We start from the raw sequence: 17,122 nt of genomic DNA, 5'->3' as shown, positions 1-17,122 counted from the left end.
AGCACGGGGGAGCGCAGGGCCTCCCTGTCCCCGGCGGAAGCACGACACCTGTGAGCGGTAGACAGACATCTGCACAAACAGAGCTAGGCAAGAACATGGCAGGCTTCGGGAGCCAGATACCAACCAGCATTTCTTCTTTTTATTTTTTTATTTATTTTTTTTTTTAATTTTTTTTTTCAACTTTTTTTTAATTTATTTTTGGGACAGAGAGAGAGAGAGCATGAACAAGGGAGGGGCAGAGAGAGAGGGAGACACAGAATCAGAAGCAGGCTCCAGGCTCCGAGCCATCAGCCCAGAGCCTGACGCGGGGCTCGAACTCACGGACCGCGAGATCGTGACCTGGCTGAAGTCGGACGCTTAACCGACTGCGCCACCCAGGCGCCCCTCAACCAGCATTTCAAAGGGATTCCAAAGGTAAAGAAAACTGTTCTAACTATTGGAAATGAGAAAAAGTCAAGACAGTGGTTATTGACAATAAAAGTGAGTCTAGAGATTATAAAATCGGTAGGCGCTGGGGTGCCTGGGTGGCTCAGCCGGTTAAGCATTGGACTCTTGGTTTCGGCTCAGGTCACGATCTCATGGTTTGAGGGTTCGAGCCCACATCGGGCTCTGCGCTGACAGTGCGGAGCCTGCTTGGGATTCTCTCTCTCCCTCTCTCTCTGCTCTTCCCCTGCTCTCTCTGCCTCTCCCCTGCTCTCTGTCCCTCCCCTGCTCTCTCTTTCAAAATAAATAAATAAACTTAAAAAAATTTAAATTGGTAGATGTTGAGATTAAGGTCAGGAGCAGGGTTGGTTTGAGTCGAAGGGTCTGAAGGAGGAGACAGGAAGCCGACCCTTGAATGGCCCTTTCCAGGGGTCCTTCTCTCAAGTGTTACCCACAGCCTCCTCCTTCAATCCAGTGGTGTTTCCCAGGGCTGGTCCTCACCGAGTTCCTCCTGACATCTTCCTCCACAGACTCTGCTTCTCTGGTGGACAGGGCATAGGAGTGAAGGATAAACTTAGGGCCATCAAATAAAAGGGATGAGTAAGAGGAAACAGCTAGATGTCTCTGTCCTATAAACCCAGGGGAAAGGGGCTGTCTCTGACCCGGAACACATTCCCTTTTCATCAAATCCTTTAATTCTTTAAAAGCTGGACGCTGGCAAAACTCCCAACAGAACCCGTCTTTGGGCAGGAGCAAGGGAAGGTTATTTTTGGACACACCGATCCTAGAGAACAATGTGTGTTGTAAGTGGTATTGAACCCACTATAAGGAAAGAAAACAAAGAAAAGTATATGAGTTGTAAACATCCCATCCAGACTCCTTCAACCTCTTCTTTCAGAAAATCTTTCACAATGATGTAAAAGGAAACTATTTTACAAACCCTATTTACTGTTTTTTGGTTTTTGGTTTTTGGTTTGTTTTTGCTAGATGCAGGAGCCCATTGTTTAACTACCTAGGAAGGCAGAATTCTTCCTTTTGAATCTGGCCTCCCAGTCAACACCAGGATGCATCCTGCTGATGCACTGATAACCAAGTGTCATTCTTGAAAAAAAAAAAACATGGAGTTTCTTCCTATTTTCCAGTGCAGGAGTTTTACAACCAAATTTCTTTTCTTAAGGTTTTATATTTAAGTGATCTCTATAACCAGTGTGGGACTTAAATCCACCATATTTCTTTCTTCTTTTTATTACTTTTAACTTTTTTTCAATGTTTGTTTTTGAGAGACAGAGAGTGAGCGGGAGAGGGGCAGACAGAGAGGGAGACACAGAATCCGAAGCAGGCTCCAGGCTCTGAGCTGTCAGCACAGAGCCCAACATGGGGCTTGAACTCACGAACCGTGAGATCATGACCTGAGCCGAAGTTGGATGCTTAACCAACTGAGCCACCCAGGCACCCCAAACCCACCATATTTCTAAAATCCATGGTAATGCTGGTTTTATCAATACACTCCACTAATTCACCTTATGTTATGAATATAGATTATGATTCACCACTGATTAGTTCAGTTCGGTTTACTTGTATTTAATCCCCAGCAGTATATAAAAACTAAGAGTGTAGAATTATATATTACATTTTGTTGTCAATTTTTAGCCGGTCTTGGGGACGCTCTTCGTTCTAGGACAAAGCCACACTTTCAAAACAAGTGCTTTGGGATGGTATTTCTCAAACTTTAGAGGACCTAAGAATCCCAGGCTCCAGAGTTTCTGATCTAATGGTTTGGGAGTCAGGGGACAGGGAATTTGCTTTTTTTTTTTTTTTTAAAGTTTATTTATTCATTTTGAGAGAGAGTGTGAGAAATGCACAAGTCGAGGAGGGGCAGAGAGAGAGGGAGACAGAGGATCTGAAGCGGGCTCTGCGCTGACAGCAGTGAGCCCAGTGCAGGGCTTGAAATCCAGAACAACGAAGTCACGACCTGAGCCCAAGTCAGAAGCTCAACAGATTGAGCCTCCCAGGCAGGCACCCCAGAGAATTTACTTGTCTTATAAAAGATGGCGGCACACTTTGAGAAGCGCTGCTTTACAAGATTCCTCGTTTATTTCCCCCTCATTATTGTGATGCTCGGCACACTCAGTCATTAGAATCCCTCATGATAACGTAACTAAAGAGAGATAAGTTATAAGAAACTTCACTCTGTTTAATTGCTTGGTTTGAAGTCATGCCCTTTGCTAAACTAAGACTGGTCATAAGAATGTAAATGAACCCTTTAAACTCTAATAGGTAGCACATCAAGAATTGGGAATGTGCAGTTTGAATGAACAAGACACCCTTGGTATCTCAGTACAGCCCTCAAACAAAGAAGATTCCAGGTGCTGTCTTGAGTATGATGTCATGACGGCAGACTCAGAGCTCACTCACCCCCACCGAGGTTATTAGCACAGTGACAGTTGCTGCTGATGGCATTTTCTCATTAGACCTTACGTGTAAGGTGCTTGGATAATGGAGGGATACTCAAAATCGTCTCACCTTCTCCTGGTTTGGCCCATCTCCACTCAATTTGAATATTTGGTTTATCCAAAAGTTATATGGATTTAAAGAATATTATTGGGTTTTTTTCGTAGGTTCATAGGCGAGGATCCCTTGAGAGACCTGATCACTCCCCAGGGCTGGTGACTGGCACTCCCTAACCTCGGGTCCTTTCTGGCTGTTGACAAGAGATACCAGTGCCTTACCTTGTGGGCTTGTTCATACAGCAGCATACAACATGGCAGCCGGCTTCTTCCAGAGCAGGTGATCAAGAGAGGAAGGGTAAGGTGGATGCCACAGTCATTTTGTCACCTAACTTTGAAAGTTATAGTTCTGTATTCGCTTCTGCTGTGTAGTATTTATTAGAGGCAGGTCAATAATTCTAGTCCATATTTAAGAGGCAGGAGGATTACGCAGGGTGGGAATCCAAGCAAATAGGGGGTCACTGGGGTCACCTTAGAGCCTGCTTCCCACAAGCGCATTTTTGAAATGTTCTCTAAATTCATAACGTGAACTAGTCTCCTCAACTTAATCTTCATAAAATTTCCCTACTCAGTTTTTAACATTAAACCAACATACATTGTGACTAGCCTTAATTATTGGCACATTATAATAGTTATTGTTTCTAATTTGGGTAATGCCACTGCAATGTTTTATCACTTTAAATTTGATAATTTGTTCCCTGGTTTTCCTATACAACTTGTTTTATTAAAAAAAAAGATGAAAGGCCAGTTGTGTACTTAGATGTATACTTTTTAGATCTTAAAATCAGAGAAGAGCATTGTCCATTTTACTTTGGGGTGATTAAATGATCATTAGAAACTTCCTTAGAGTATGTATTTGCCTATAGAAACTTTCTTTCCAGTTATACAGAAGAAGCTAGGGGAGGGTTGTCTGGAAAGACACGTCTGTTCCTTCTTTGAACTCAACAGCTACACTGCCTGGGAAACCACAGGTCTGGGGTCAGACGTCACTCACCTGAGCTCACTTTAATTCCACCCTGATAGCAGTGAGTGCAGGGCAAAGGCAGTGCAGGGCCAATATCCTGCACTTGAACACACTCTTGCATTCGAGTGTGTCCTTGGCCTTATGAGGCCTCAGTTTCCTCTTTTGGTAAAGTAGGGACCTTACGTTAGACAGTCTTAATACAATACCAAAAACACCTGTGATTAAAGATAAATTTGTGTTTGTAAAAATGCAAACATCCTGAACTTCAAGAACACCATTAACAAATGGAAAAACAAGCCCCAGATCAGGACCCAAATTTTTCAAAACATATGTATGATAAATTACTTGTATCCAAAGTCTGTTTTAAATGCTTACAGCTCAATTATGGGAACACAAAAATGCAATAAAATTTAAGCTAAAATTTTGAATAGACATTTCATCAATAAGCACATGGCATGTTTCTCAGTATTATTAGCCATCAGAGAAATACAGACTAAAGCCACAGTAAGATGCCATTCACGAACGCTAGGATGACTATAGTAAAAACAATGGTCAACTACAAGAGTCAGGGAGGCCATGGAGAAATTGGAATGCTTATCCATTGCTCATGGGAAGATACAAAGGTGCAGCCACTGCGGAAAGCAACCTGTCACTTATTTAAAAACAAAGACATAAATTTACCATATAACCCAGCAATTACTTCCCTGAATATCCATCCAAGACAAATGCAAATACGTGTCTGTGAAGAGACTCATGCATGACTGTTCATGGCAGCATGATTTGTAACAGCCAAAATGTAGAAATAATGCAAATGCCCTTCCATGCTACAACAAAAACAAACCTCCAATATATTATGCTAAGTACATTTTTAAAAAGCACAGATTTTGAAATCCCATTTATATGAAATGTCCATTAAAGACAAACCTACAGAGGCAGAAAGTACATTAGTGATCACTTTGGCTTGGAGTGGGAACACAGAGCTCTGGTACGTGAGTATGAGGCATCTTTATGTGGTGATGGAAATGTTCTAAAATTGGATTGTGGGAAAAGTTGCACAACACTACAAATTTACTAGAAAGTACTAAATTGTGCACTAAAATTGGGTGACTTTATGATATATACATACTTTGCATACTATATTCGTTAAGTATATATATTACAGTATATATATTATACTATATACTATATATTACATATACATATAGTATCTATATAATACTATATTAGGTATGCATATACTTTGTATCATATATTAGCTATGTATATATATTACAGTATATATAATACTATATGTTATATGTAATATATAGTATATAGTATATATATAATACTATATTAGCTACGTATATACTTTGTATCATATATTAGCTATGTATATGTGTATGTGGTAAAAAATAAAATAGTGACCTTCAGGATTGCTGTTATAAGTAGAGTTTAAGTGCTCCCTATTGACTAGGGACTAGTCAATAAATTGCTGTTGTCTTAATGTCTGACTCTGCCATTATTGCAACTTCACAACTATTATGCAAGATTATTATCCTAAAAGACCAATCCTGCATATGTATTAAAAAATGGAGTGCTAATCCATGCTTTTTGCCATTGTCTTGTGTCATTTAGATAAAAAAAAGAATATGAAAATTGTATATCACCAATAGATGAAATTATGCCCATGATTTAGCCAAACCTTATCAATATTTGAGATTATTTCCCCTAAATTCTAATCCATAAAGTAAAAGCTCAATCATTTCTGTTAGAAATTTTCACTTTGCAGTGAAACCAAATTATTTAATAGTATTTGTATCAACCGAATCTTAGGAAGCCATTTATATTTTAAAACTTTGGTAGTTTTCTTTTATAATGCTCTTGTGAAATATAAAAAAATATCCTTTTAGCTTATAGTCTATAATTAGAGATACAACCAGGAAAAGAAATAAAAACTGAAATCCCAATAGCAGAATGGATTTTACAGGCTAATTAGAAACTTTGAGAGCCTCAAATTTTAATTAACACTTTCCATTTGCAAATTAGCTGTAGAAATGGTTGCATTTTGCTGTCCTTCTCTCCGTAAGGAGCATATTTTAAATAGTGAATGGAAAAAACAAAATGGGAAAACAAACCAAGAATGCAAATATTTTGCTTGCTTTATGTATTCTTAAGCTTCTCCTCCAAGCCTCACGCCTCCTTCTTTTCATCATTAACGAATAATCCTCTACTAGAATGGGGGTAAAGCAGTCAGAAAATACCAGTAAAACCAAAGTTCTGAAAACAATTTTAACAAGAACAGTAATGCTAAATACCTGGAATTTTGTTTCATTGCAGAGTTCTTAGCTCCCTGTTAGACAGAGGCTAGATGTGGTCACGTTCTTCGGATTTCAGAATAAGCCACGAGGGTGCTAGATGCCAACAGAATTCCCGAGTTGATGAAAATCTTCTTTCTGATTTATTTAGATAAATCCTGGGATCATCTGTGATTTTAAGAGGTAAGAAAATACATTCTGAATATAAAAAATCAAGAAAGTTAAAGCAACAGGAAGTTACACTACACAGTGGGAAGCAACGGGCAAAATTCAGGTCAACGTAGCCCTTTTGGAGCAGGAGGGAGGGAGAGTAAATGTGGGGAAGCGGCGTCCATGCCCTGCGGATACAAGAAGCGCTCATGAAATTAGGTCTCCAGCTCCCCTAGGAGAGAAAGAGGAGCCCCTGGGTCTAACAGTGATCTGTGATCCCTGCTCTGCACCCCTAAGTCTATTGCAAGGAACCTTCCAAGGACCTAATTGCTGTAACATGTAACTCACCCTCTCTTCTGGGTGGTGGTGCTGTCTCCCCACCCCCGGATATTTATTGTTCTGTCACGTGTTCTCTTTCTGAGAGAAACGGTCCACCCCCTTCCTCTGTGAATTTTCTGTTAACTCTCTGCAACCCCTTCCAACCCCATGATCTTCATGGGAGACGCCAGGGTCTTTGTTGACCCGTGACTCAAGGTTGGGACGACCAGGTTTCTTCCTAAGGAATCTGAAGTGGGGCTAAAATGTTTCACTTCCCCACTCCCATCTGATTCGTCTCCTGAAAAAAACCATAAACTTAGCTGGCCGCATTCATTGAAGGAACGAAAACACCATTTCACCCAGAGGCATAATAATTACGCACACTTGCCGAAGAAAGCTGAGAAAAGAGAAAAACTATTGTTTTCTTTGATTTAGGACATTAAAGTTGGATTTCTAGAACTTTTAAAAAAAATTATTACCTGACATATTTCTAATACCAAGACTATAGTTGTAATAAATGTCCATTGGGTCCCCCACCCCTCTTTGTGTAGATAGGATGTGTTCACTTCAAGTTTAAAAACAAACTGTGGAATCTTCAAAAAACTAAAAATAGGATTACCCTATGATCTGGCAATTGCACTATTAGATATTTACCCAAAGGATACAAAAATACAGATTCAAAGGGGGCACATGCACCCTGATATTTATAACAGCACTACTAACAATAGCCAAACTATGGAGAGAGCCCAAGTGTCCATCGACTGCTGAATGGATAAAGATGTATACTCAACCATCAAAAAGAATGAAATCTTGCCATTTGCAATGACATGGTTGGACCTAGAATGTATTACCCTAAGTGAAATAAGTCAATCAGAGAAAGACAATTACCATATGATTTCACTTATATGTGGAATTTAAGGAACAAAACAAATGAACATATGGGAAAGGGGAGGGAAGAGAGAGAAACAAACCACAAGAGGCTCTTAATGATAGAGAACAAACTGAGGGTTGATGGAGGGAGGTGTGTGGGGGATGGGCTAGATGGGGACTAAGGAGGGCACTTGTTGGGAGGAGCACTGGGTGTTGTATGCATGTGATGAATCAATGAATTCTACTCCTGAAACCAGTGTTGCATTGTGTGTTAACTGACTTGAATTTAAAATAAAAAAAAAATTATTACAGGCAAAAACAAACAAACAAACAACCAAAACAACACAAAAAACTCTGGGCCATTATCTAAATATTCAAACCAATTTCATGTTGAAGCACACACTTGACTGCTATTGAGATATTACACGCCTTCATACATTGAAGGACAAAGCTCTCAGAGAATGATGGACCAATGCCACCCTTCTCAATGACAGATCACTGGACATTAAATATTTTCTTATCAGTTGAATGAAGTCTTGCCCCCTTCCTCTGCCAAACTGCATTTCACATATGAATAAGAAATAACCTCTGTTCTTTATCCACTAAGATTTTTGGAGTTTTGGTGCCATAGCATAAACTTACCTCTCCTCACTGGCATGATTATATATATATATATATATATATATATATATATATGTGTGTGTGTGTGTGTGTGTGTGTTTTTCACAGATCCTGAGACACTATCGTCCCGCAGTGTTTGCATGTCTGACTTGCATCTCATACGGGGGGTGGTATAATTAACTGGTGTATACCCCTAAATTAAGTCAGCCACATGAGCAGAACCTTAATAAACGTTGAATGAAATGAATTTGTTTGGGAATATTTTCCCCCTGACATGTTCAAAATTTCATGAGACTCTGATGTCAACTCCATTTTCACAAATCTCGAACATCAATTTCATCTTCACGAAACAGATGGTCCTTGTTGTCTCTTCACCTGGTTGACTACCCACACTTTTCACGCATTTTATTTTTCCCAGCTCTGTATTTTATTTTTCTCCACACAGCTGGAAACTTTTGTGCAAGTCCTGGTTCTCAGTATGGACTTCTTCTCGTCCTTATTTTGTTCACCGTAAGGGTCATCAGCCACTTCCCTTGACCCTGCCTGTTCCATCTTTGTCCTACATGATCCTCGCCAATGGATTCCAACTCTTTTCGTTTTGAGTCATTCAGAGAGTATGGGTTGCTGGGTTTCCTCCTGCAAGTGCATTCTCTTGGGAAGTACGGTCTCTCTCCTCCCCTTGATTTTGATCTTAACCTTTGTTAAGGACATTTAGGTTAAGACCCACTGTTTTCTCTGTCCTCATCATAGAGCCCACCCTCCTCTTTTTTTTTTTAAATTTATTTTTGAGCAAGAGAAAGAGACAGAGTATGAGTGGGGGAAGGGCAGCGAGAGAGGGAGACACAAAATCTGAAGCAGGCTCCAGGCTCCGAGCTGTCAGCACAGAGCCCAACACGGGGCTCGAACCCAAAACCGTGAGATCATGACCTGAGCCGAAGTTGGATTCTTAACCGACTGAGCCACCCAGGCGCCCCCTCTTTTTTTAAATTCCATTTATTTAAACTGAAAAATGAGAACAGTTTACCAATTTCTTCCACCTCTCGCCCCCTGATGAATAGTTATGTAGCTTTTAACATATATTTTTGACTTTTAATTACATGGAACTCATTTCATTGATGTTTGATATGAGATTATAGGATATAGGACTTCACATGACCATTTTAAATTAAATTGTGTGCAATTATACAATTTAATGTTTATTGACTTTTTTCTATATACATCTCAGGAAGAGTTATAGCAAAATTATATTGACATTTTCAGTAACTACTATACAAGCTTAAGAATTATTCTTGAAAGGGAAGAAAGTATGGCAGCGAATTAATTAGAATCTGTGTTTGACTGCAAGAAATACTATCCCCAAACAATTAAGGTGTTTTTTTTTTTTATTATTACTATTAGATGCTTATTTTTTCTTTCACATAAAAGGACACATTGGGGCGGCACATATCACCTCCGTGATATGATTACAGGGCTCTTTCTAACAACGGCTCTACCAGCTGAAAATGAAAACATAACAAAACCCACTCATATTTGCTGTAATTCTCATATATATCGTTGACCTACAACTACTGTACTGCAGGATCCTACTAACAGTTACATTAAACTGCCATATCTTATTTTGTTTAGTGCTCTTCCAAATGCACGCCATTTCACATCTTCTCCCAACTTCCATCAAAATTGAACGCACACACATTTGGTTCATGCATGAAACACCCTGGATACTGCTCTCACGGAAATAAGGTTTGCAGCAATCTTCGACTTCAGGGATTTCCACCAGTAGTAATGCATATTATCAAGTCTCACTTGGTGCCGACAAGATGGTCCCAGCCCTGTTTGGGATAAAAGAACAGAACTCCGAGTCTGGAAGCAGGTCAGAGCAGTATATGACGTTCCCGGCTGCATTTTGATATGTGTATGCGCACGGCCAGGGAATCAAGGAAAGACAGAATATAGAGAACGTGGTCCCCAAAGTTGCTTCTATACCCTTGACCATAAAAAGTTTCTTAAAACTGACTTCGGGGGCGCCGGGGTGGCTCAGTCGGTTAAGCGTCTGACTTCGGCTCAGGTCACGATCTCGTGGTTTGTGAGTTTGAGCCCCATGTCTGGCTCTGTGCTGACAGGACAGGGCCTGCTTGGGATTCTGTCTCTCCCTTTCTCTCTGCCCCTTCCCCACTCTCATGCTCACTCTCTCTCTCAAAATAAATAAATACACTTAAAAAAACAAGCAAACCTGACTTTGTATTAGAAGACAACCAGCACCACCACATTAACATTAGCAACAGGTAGCACGATAAAATACGATGTAACCAACGATATTGGAAACATTAAAAAAATTAGCTGCTTATGTCGTGAAATGCTGAGAAATTCGTTATTTAAAAAAATTGTTTTAATGTTTATTTATTTTTGAGAGAGAGAGAGAGCATGAGCAGGGGAGGGGCAGAGAGAGAGGGAGACACAGAATCTGAAACACACTCCGGGCTCCGAGCTGTCAGCACAGAGCCCGATGTGGGGCTTGAACTCACGAACTGTGAGATCATGACCTGAGCTGAAGTCGGACGCTTAACTAACTGAGCCACCCAGGTGCCCTAAGAAGGGTCAGTTTAAATCATTGTGTGGATAACACGACTTTAAGTTGAGCCCAATCAGACTAAATGAACTCGCTCAGAAATTCCAGCAGGAGGAAAAAACCCTAATACCATCTTATATGGGCAAGCTCTGGACAAGGTTTCTGTTTGTTTATTTGTTTGTTTGTTTGTTTTTTACTAACAGTTTGCTTGAAGTACAATGAAATGTGTAGTGGGTCGAATAGTGTGCCCTGAATTCCTGTCCTCCCAGAGCCTCAGAATGTGACCTTATTGACAATAAGGTCTTCGCAGATAGATTGAAGGTAGAGATCAAGACGAGATCCCATGAGATTAGCACAGGTGCTAAATCGGGTGAGATTGTCCTAATAAGAGGCAGAAAAAGACACAGAGGCCCAAAGGAGAATGACACGTGAGGACAGAGGCAGAGACTGGAGTGGTGCATCTATAGTTGGAGAAGTGCCAATGACAGCTGGCTGCCTCCGGAAGCCAGGAGGGAGGGGTGGAGCAGGTGGCCTTCTCAGAGCCCCCAGAAGGTACGCCCTGCCCTTGCCCCACCAAAGCCTGGATTCTGGACCTCAGGCCGGGTGTTGTTTTAAGCCACCAAGTTTGCAACAATTCGTTATGGCAACACATGAGGAGAGCGGCTTCAAAACTGGGTAAAGACGAAGAGTTTTGAGGCCCATGACAGGAAAGGCCTGATTTTTTTAAAAAATATTTATTTATTTATTTATTTATTTATTTATTTATTTATTTAGAGAGCACAAACAGGGGAGGGGCAGAGAGAGAGGGAGAGAATCCCAAGCAGAGGACTCGGGGCTCGACCCCCACGAACTGTGAGATGATGACCTGAGCTGAAATCAAGAGTTAGTTGGACGCTCCACCCACTGAGCCACCCAGGCGCCCCAAGGCCTGATGGTCTTGATGAGAAGCGAAAAGCATGGATGGTAAGGGCGATTCTGGTGACAACTCGGAAAGAAGCCAGAGGCCCCTGCCGAGAAAGTTTCTCATGGCGAACATTCAGTTGTTCCTGAACAGAATCTTGGCAGAAATACAAATGTTAAAGGTGCTTCGGGTGAGATCTTGGAAAGAAATGAGGAGCATGTTATCGGGAATTGGAGAAAAGGTCATCTTTGTTAGAAAGTGGTAGAAACCTTGCCTGAACTGTGTTCTTTTGTTCGGCGCAGAACAGAATTTACAAGTGATAGACTTGGGTGTGTAGCTGAGGAGATTTCCGAGCTAAACTCCTTCTGCCTTTAGCACAATGTGTGAGGGAAGAGATGATTTGAGGAGGGGAGTGCTCGATAAAAGGAACTAGCACTCGATTGTTTGGAATGTTCCAGGCCAATCCCGATGACAACGGATGGGAAGATGAGGCCATTTGCTATGGGGAATTGTGTTCCAGAGAGGAGGCCCAGGGGGGAGGCTGGACAAGCTTTTGCTGAAGAGATTAGGTGGGGGTCTCCTGGACCCAGTCAACCATCTCAGCGGAGGCAGGAAGAGAGATGGGGTTTTGAAGGAGAGATCTAGTGTCATGGGTCCCCACGACATATACCACGGATCAGCAAGGTTCTTGAGAATGTTGCATCAGAAGAAACACTCTCGGCTTCACCTGAAGGAACAGAGACAGGAAGGCACGAAGGGGAGGCTGTCAGATTCTATAAGCAGGAAATGGCTTTGCAGAGCTACTTGGTGACAAACACGGGCTGTCCTTCAGGAACAAGGAAGAACGACTCCAAAAACACAGATGTGAACGTGAAGGCAGAGGCCAGAGAAGCAGGGTCAGGGCCAGGGACCAATAGGACAGCCCCTTAGAGCCCCAGGGACGGGGCATCAAGTCTAACAGGATGTTCCCAGCCTGGAAACCTAATGGGATTTGCTCTGCTGGGTTTGGACTTGCCTGGTGACCCCTCTCTTCCTTCCTGTTCCCTCTGTGGAAATGGGAATATCTATCCTATACCTGTCCCACCATTCTGTTCTGGAAGGAGATAGCTGTTTTCTAGCTTCACATGTCCATGGATGGAAAGAAAGTCTTCCTGAGCATGGCCCCTACCCATTGTCACACCCATGCCTGATGTCCATCATTCAGAGGTTGAGATTTGGGACTTACAGGTGATGCTGGGATGAGTTAAGACCTTGGGGGATGTTGGGACGGGATGAAATTATTTGGCACATGGGAGGGAGGTCAATGTTGACTACCTGGCAGGTGATGTCATTCGCTACTACTCCGTTATTCAGAGTTTTACTAAAGTTTTAAATTTTCCCATGTGAACTTCAGAATTGGCTTGACTAAAGGACCGTACCACTCACTAAAACGAAAAAGGAAAACCAAAAACTGTTGGTGTTTTAATCGGGGTCTCATTAAATGTATAAATGAACTTAGGAATAGCTAATATTTTAATTACACTAAGTCCATCTACTCAAAACTAATGTTCAAGACAGATTTACCTGGCCAAATTACTATCGATTCCTGCTCCCTCTGCCCATATTCCTTGAAATGCCTCTCTGTGTATATATCGAGTCTATTTCTTTGTCATCTCAGTTCTACGTATTTTTAAAAGATACAGTGTAGAATTAGTGATTCTGCTCACAAGCTGTCTATGGTTTCCTAATGAAGATAAGAAGTATGCATCTATAATTCAAATCTGAGAGATAAAGGAGTAAGAATCCAACAAAACCAGAAAACCTTCTTCAGGATCTCAAGAGCCTAGAAGCAAAGGCTAAAGGTCTCCATTCCCCTTTGTTATTTACTGGCCTATTTATTAGATTGATGCATCAGTGGGTAGTGGAAAGTGGGAAGGATTTGGGCTTTGCAACAGGCAGACCTGGGTTCATTGCCCGGGAGCAGGGCTCTGGTAAGGGAACTTGCCTCAAGTTTTGGAACCAGCTTTCTTGCTTGCCTAGTGGAAATGTTCATATCTTCTTTTTAGAGTTCTTATGGAGATGAAAAGAAATATTCTTCATAAAACATCTATTAAATAAGGCATGCCCTTTAAGTTGCACTGCCTCTTCTGATACACTTTGGGTCTAAAGTTCAGTGAGTCTCTCACAATGGACACAGCCCACGAAGGGAATATATTTATTAAAATGTACTTTGAGAACTGTATGTCTTTTTTAAAAAAATGTTTATTTAGAGATAGAGAGGAAGAGAGAAAGAGGGCATGCGAACAGGGGAGGGGCAGAGAGAGAGGGAGACAGAGAATCCCAAGCAGGCTCTGTACTGTCAGCACAGAGCTGGTTCTGGGGTTTTGTCTCATGAACCCGTGAACTGTGAGATCGTGGCCTGAGCTGAAATCAAGAAGGGGATGCTTAACAGACTGAGCCATCCAGGCGCCCTGAGAGCTGTAGGTCTTAACTTCTGTCATGTTTGTTACAGATGGAAATTGCATATCCTTCTTTGAAGTTAGTAAATATCACTTGAAATTTCAAAGCCATAGGTATCATTACTAAAAATAAATCAAATAAATAGAACAAAAAAGACTTAGCTTGTATCAAACAAGTTTTCCTCATGGAGGTTTTGTACATTACTTTAAAACATTCTTGCGATATCTTCTGATTTTTTGTTATTGATCTTGTTATGTAGATGAGGTGGTTTCTTTCTGTTTCCTCTCAATGGTGGTTGATTACAGATGTATCTTTTTATAGTGCAGTTCAGTCTAGAATGGAATTCTGCAAAACACGCAAAAGTGACACAGTTATAAATGCATATTTTCTTCTGCAACCCAGCCTAAGTTAATGTGTACTATTAATCCATACCTTCTTATCAGAAGTTCATTAAGGGTGTGGATGTCTAGAACATAATTATACTGCATCTCTGTTGATAATTGTAAAACTATTGATCTCGCTTCATTCATCTTGTTTTATCTCCTTAAATTTTTATGGATTTAACCATAAATCCATGGTTCTCCAAAAGATAAGTTATTGCTGATAGTGTCAGGGTGGTATAGTAACCCTATAATAAATTGTTCCTAAGAATCACAAAATTCTTGAGACTTGATTTGCTAAAGTGACAGATGGAAAGAGCATCTCCTTTAAATATTAGTCACTGATGGGAAAAGCAAGATTAAAAATATAATATCCATTGTGTGTGAAGGGTAGGGGCTTTTTAACAGCTTTATTGAGATGAGAGTCATACCATAAAATTCACCCATTTAAAGTGCGCAGTGTTCTTCAAGCAGAGTAACAGGGCACAAAACCATCATGACAATGAATTTTAGGACATTTTCATTACTCTCCTAAGGAAACTGACACTCACTAGCAGATACTCCGTATCTTCTATGCTCCACCCCACCCAGTGCTTACTGTAACTAATTAGCAATGTTACTAAAACACTTTCTGCCTCTAGACCTTTGCCTCTTCTGGAATCGCAATGTAACGGGATCATAGAGCCTATGTGGTCTCTTGTGACTGGATTCTTCTACTTAGTGTAGTATTTTCAAGCGTTCATCCATGTTGAGCATATATCAGTACTTCTTACACTGAGTATTTCATTGTTTGGTATACCGTATTTTCTGTATCCCTTCAACAGTTGATGGACATTTGATTGTTTCCACTTTTTGGCTCTTACGAACAATGCTGAACATTCACCCACAAGTTTTTCGTCGGACCTCTGTTCTCACTTCTCTTGGGGTTATGTTTACGAGTGGAGTTGCTGACCTGAGCCCAAGCTGGGGTGCTTAACTGACTGAGTCACCCAGGTGCCCCTCCCAAACAGTTTTCTAAAGCAGATGCATCATTTTGTATTCCCATCTGCTATGTATGAGATTCTCCATTTCTTCACATCCTCACCAACACCTGCTGTTGGCTGCTTTTTTATTTTGGCTATCCTAGTGTGCCTAAAGTGTATCTTATTATGATTTTGGTTTGCATTTCCCTAACGACTAATGATTTTAAGCATTGTGTGTGTGTGGGGGGGGGCTAGTTACCACTTGTATATTTTCTTCGGAGAAATTTCTATATAAATCCTTTACCCATTTTCCCCATTGGGTTAGTTATCTTATTATTGAGTTGTATGAGACCTTTACATATTTTGGATATAAGTCTCTTATGAGATATATATGCTTTGAAAATATTTTCTCCCATCCTGTGCTTTGTCTTTATTTTTCATAGTACTAATTATTTGGTAGAGCACAAAGGGTTTTAATTTTGATGAAGTCCAAATGATCCATTTTTTTTCAATTTTTTGTGCGCCTTCTCTAAGAAGTCATTGCCTTCCCCAATCATGACGATATATTTTTATGTTTTCCTCTAAGATAAAGACACTGCACTGAATGTGTGCTACTGCATCTAAGACCCACCGCACTATCCTTGGATGTAAGTTGACGGTGGAGACGGGAGATGCTCGAGAGGAAAGCCCCTCAGGGGCAGGAGCAGTGGTGAGCGTGAGAACCAGGAGGGCAGGGGTGCCGTGGCCCCTCCCACGTCAGTGCTCACTGTGGACTCTGCCCACAGGCAGGCATCCTCGCTGTGCTCCGGAAGCCTGACCTTGACCAGGGCGCTCAGCAAGGTGGGGTGGGGGCAGGTGGTCCCCGTAGTCCCCTTAGTTCCTCCAGCTAACAGAGAGGACCCCCTGAACAAAATCAAATCACCGTTCCCACTTTCCAAATGCTGTCACATTCAGACTTAGGGGGTGTTGATTACAAATGTATCCAAGGTAGAAAGCTGTGCTAAAATGGTAAAGAAATGAACTTGAAGCCCTTTGGAAGTAAGCACACTAAAACATTAACTCCTCACTTACAGGAGTTGGGGTTTTGAAGGATGTGTATATCTACCTAAATCATTTTCTATTTCCCAAATATTTTCTAATAACCATGAATTCCTTTTATAACTAGAAAAAAAATTTTTTAAATAAGTAGACAAGGACATTCTATGTTATTTCAGATTTCTTGATTTTTATTTATTTTTTTTTTTTTAGCAAAAAGAGACACTGCCAAGGAGTGCCTGGGTAGCTCTGTCGGTTGAGCCTCTGACTCTTGATTTCAGCTCAGGTCATGATCCCAGGGTTGTGGGATTGAGCCCCGCCTGCTTAAGATTCTCTCATCTCCTGTTGTCCTCCTCTAAAAAAGAGAGAGAGAGAGAATGCCAAATTAGACTGCTGAGATCAAGTTTCCACCCAGGTGCTGAACTAGGTGCCTGTTCCAATGTTTGCTCAACGTTCCAGTTAGTGGTCCCAGACTCTACAGTGTCCAAGATGCTAGCATTAGTCTCCGGCAGAACTGAAACTTGAACCCCATCTTTCAACTTCGGCTCAGGTCATGATGTACAGTTGGTAAGTTCAAGCCCCACATCGGGCTGTCTGCTGTCAACACAGAGCCCGCTTCGGACACTCTGTACCCCCCTCTGTCTGCTTCCTCCCTGCTCATACTCTCTCTCTCTCTCTCTCTCTCTCTC

The 17,122-nt window shown here is 41.2% G+C and overlaps 1 long non-coding RNA gene across 1 annotated transcript; it reads left to right on the top strand.

Moving 5' to 3' along the window:
• Nucleotides 1–2,957: 2,957 nt before the first annotated feature.
• On the top strand, nucleotides 2,958–16,216 carry LOC123381633. The gene is made up of 3 exons (XR_006588895.1): nucleotides 2,958–3,228; nucleotides 6,214–6,374; nucleotides 15,985–16,216. It is a non-coding gene; the product is annotated as an uncharacterized LOC123381633 (long non-coding RNA).
• Nucleotides 16,217–17,122: the final 906 nt, after the last annotated feature.

The sequence above is a fragment of the Felis catus genome, chromosome D4, assembly GCF_018350175.1.
Source record: "Felis catus isolate Fca126 chromosome D4, F.catus_Fca126_mat1.0, whole genome shotgun sequence".
Taxonomy (NCBI): domain Eukaryota; kingdom Metazoa; phylum Chordata; class Mammalia; order Carnivora; family Felidae; genus Felis; species Felis catus.
This window is presented reverse-complemented; position numbering and strand designations above follow the sequence as displayed.